Here is a 4,130-nt window from a genome sequence, read left to right on the forward strand (position 1 = left end):
AGAAGTACCGGTCGCTCCCATGAATTTGTTTACAAGTTGGTGAATAGTATAGAATTGCCAAATATAGATGATGCACATTTCAAGAAGTCGGTTTTAATAGTTAATTTATCATGAGGAATTTTGATAGAACTATGAAGTATTATACTTATACTGACCTAATTGTATGTGAAATGTAAATAAGTAGTATCTTTTAAAAAGATGTTTGGCTTTATATATGCTTTTACTTGCAAAACTAATTTTCATAAAGAAATGTTAGCAATGTCTGTTTTATGATGTAATAATGACAGTTATTACTTGAGCAAATTCTAAGTTGTGATTGCAAACAGTTATGCCGGTCTCTCAGTATAGGGTTAGTCGAACAAATTGTACTAGGAGTTGATGTACTGTTCTATTTCATGTATGAGCAATCATCATCATTATCATCATCAATATAATTATCATATTCGTATTAAGCCAAAATAAAAAAAAATCAAACATTTCAGACAAACCTAAGATTGACGTTGGTTATAACAAGTTTAATCGCATATTTGTGTACATTAAAATGAGAATTAATTTCTCTTATATTATTCAAATAATAACACTCTGATAATATACTTAGTTATCTTGATTACAAATCAATATTTCACAAAGAAAAATATAACAATAACGGAAAATTGTAAATGTTATAAAATGGATTATATTAACAGATGCCTCTTGTACAGGATTATATGCCTATGTTTCTAAATATACTCATTTAATATAAATGCCTCAAGTGGTCTTGAGCAGCGCATTTTGTCGACTGCTATAAGTTAACGAGCCGGTCTCTTAGATGTTTAAGAGAACCTGCAGTTTTTATTACTTTGAACCTAGGTCACTCGGCTCTTATATCTGAAGTTTTCGCGGGAATAAACACTACACTGGGAATTGTTAAAACTACCGGCGGCGAGATTTTCTTTGATATTTTATTTACATAGATTTTGTAAGAATGCATATATCAAGTATACGATTAGCGTAGGAGAACATTGCATAGCAATTATCTTCACCAAAACTTTGATAATGTCCTAAATCTAGGTCAAATAATCACTATAATTGCTTAATTGATCTTTATGAGTTACTTTATATTTTGTTCTTAATCCTCACCTTGGTCGAATCAATATTGATAACCCTTTCTTACCAGTGATGGAATCATGTCATCCTACACAACCAAATAGTCTGACCAAGCCCTATACTGTTGATATCTCATTTTGATTCTGAACTCTTTAGACTTAAAATAGCTTTTTTCCCAAATTCAAGGCTTTACGTATCCCTTATAAAAAATCAGAAGTTAAAGGTTAAGCTCTGAATACCTCAAAAAGATATATTACATTTATTTTTTGTATATTTTGTTTGTAAAAAGATGTTTAGTAAATGAACTGTTGATAAAGATTAAAAGGTATTTTAGTAACCTACTTATGTTCAACAAATTCAAATAAGGTGCAAAGGTTCGATTGTTGGCAGTGAGTGGCTGTATATGTTAATACAAATACAAAGAAGGTATTTTGATGTTTAAAATTTTATAAAATGACAATTTAATACTCTCACTTTATTAATAAATTCTTAAATGACAATTTACGATAAAATTCCGCGTTCCCCAGTTGGTATCGCGGGTGAACTGTTTGCATTAGGTTTAACGCACTTTTAAACTACTCGAGTCATGTTACAGTGTAGAATGTCTTGCTTATATTCGGTGCAAGTGTATGCTTTGAAGTAATACATCAATTCATTGGCTCACATTCTGGCCCTCTGTATTATAGACGAGTAGCTGAAATATATGGTCTGGACAGTCCGTTTGACATAAACCCAAAATTAAAGTTTATGACAAAACCCTTGGAAAGGTATAACAAGAATATCGACCGGATCCTTCCTTTTTGTGAACTTTTCATCTATACATGTTAGATTTTTTTCTTCAAAATTTTAACGTATACTATTTGTTCTCTTTTATATTTTCCTGAAAGAAAAATCTGTTTTTAATGATGAATAAAATAATTTATGTCACTTTGGAATCCTTTCATTGTAATGATGATTTTTGTAAAGGAATAAAGGGTGATTCAGGCTATGCCTGATATGAGAGCTATTTTGATAGTTTAATGGGTCTGTGTTTCACTTAACGCAAGATTGATATCTCTCCTTCTATATTGTCAACTCTCTCCCACTCCGATCTTATCACATTTATTCAAATAAGGCTGTTAGAATATGATCGACTTCAATACCCGCAAACTTTAAAAGGGTTGCGATAAATTATCTACGATGGCGCATCACTTATTTACAATTTCAATTCACAATTTGTAGTGCGTTTGTCTGTTATAGTTATGTTCATATATTAGAGGGCAGTGTTTTTTGCTTTAATAATTTATGAGTTAATTAAAGGTAACAGTGAAGTTTAACAAAGCTTCAAAACCACTGGGACCGGAATAGTTTGTTTGCCGTGTATGAATATAAATGTCATATTAAACGTCTTGCTTGTTTTCAATGTTTTACAAAAAAGTAAGAAAAAGAAGACTCTCTCAGCTGTAAATGACAATTTTTTTTCACATGTGGTAAAATATTTGAGCTAATAAGCAAACCATGTAAAGGTTCCCCTTTTAGCTAAAACATCACTTTTTGACAGAGTAAGGACTTACATAAAAGTGTTTTTTTGGTTGTTTTTTGTTGTTTTGTTGTAAATTCTTGACGTTAAAATCTATTCAGAAACCTTTTAGATATTTATTTTAAAGTGGAATCAGTTTGAATACATCAAACATTTAGCTTCAAGAGGACGAACGTGAAAGTTTATAACATTAAGTTATTAATATTTTGAAAATTTACAAGACGGTGTTATTTAATTGTCTGACATAAGCTTTATTGTTACTTGAAGCTATGTCTATTGAATCATTCAAGTATACCTCATCATTATTAGTATCAGACTGTTGTTACTTAATCATCAAATTTTTTAATGTTATCTTTAATGTCATTAAGATTATCCAAATGCATCAATTTTATTTCATCTGATGACAAAACAAATGCAACCATAAACGGCATCCAAACAGTAGAGTAGCCAGATACGGTTGTTGGAAGACCTGAAATTAGATTAGATGTCACTCGGTTGCTAGAGTAACATAGAAGACAGTGAAGGTTTACATAGATGCTAAAAGATAAAATTCTAGTTACGGCTCGTATTCAACATTGCCGCATTTTGTACGCTTTTCACGCTTGTCAGCATTCTATATCAAAAGAGGTTTTTGCAGCCATTCAACAGTATAAAATTAATGTCTTGCTCGATACGCGAACTATTACAAGTTTGTTGAATTTTTTTGGGCAAAAAAATCTGCTTCACGATTCACTAACATTTTGAAACATCACTCTTGTCTATGATTTTTAATGTACACGCACGAATTCAACTAATTTGCTAGTCGATAAAACAACACAGTAAAAAGCTTTTAACTGGATAGATTGTGAACAAAACGCAACGAAATGAAAAAATAAAATGTTCGCAAGTTTATTGTTAACTCAGCGTGTAAAATGTTTACTTAGGTTATTGATTTAATGATAAAACAAATAAGCATAAAAAACTTATTATATGGATATTTTTGTATTTAAAAACATCTTTTTTATATTGACATTGCTTATGTAAATTACGTTGTGTAGACACTTCACGGCAAACATGTAAAAAAATTAACATCACTATCGCCAACAAATCGGTGATTTTATTAAAGATAATGATATTCATGCTAGGGTTAAAAAATTGACAAATATTATTCATATTATAAAATAAAATCATTGAAGCAATATTTTGGAGATTAATAGATACCAAGTGACTAAATTTAGTCCGAATGTTTTTAACTTAAGAAGAAAACAAAATCCTAAACCGAGTGGTTTAGGCCACTGACAAGAAATCATTTGCCTCTTAATGTTGACAATTCTTTCATGTGAGGAATCTTCACTTGCCTCTCAATGTTGTCAATTATTTCATGTGAAGAATCTTCACTTGCCCTTCAATGTTGTCAATTCTTTTATGTGAGGAATCTTCACTTGCCCTTCAATGTTGTCAATTCTTTTATGTGAGGAATCTTCAATTGCCTCTCAATGTTGTCAATTATTTCATGTGAAGAATCTTCACTTGCCCTTCAATGTTG

Source organism: Ruditapes philippinarum, unplaced genomic scaffold, assembly GCF_026571515.1.
Source record: "Ruditapes philippinarum isolate M1 unplaced genomic scaffold, ASM2657151v2 ctg5116_1_1_1_1, whole genome shotgun sequence".
Lineage (NCBI taxonomy): Eukaryota > Metazoa > Mollusca > Bivalvia > Venerida > Veneridae > Ruditapes > Ruditapes philippinarum.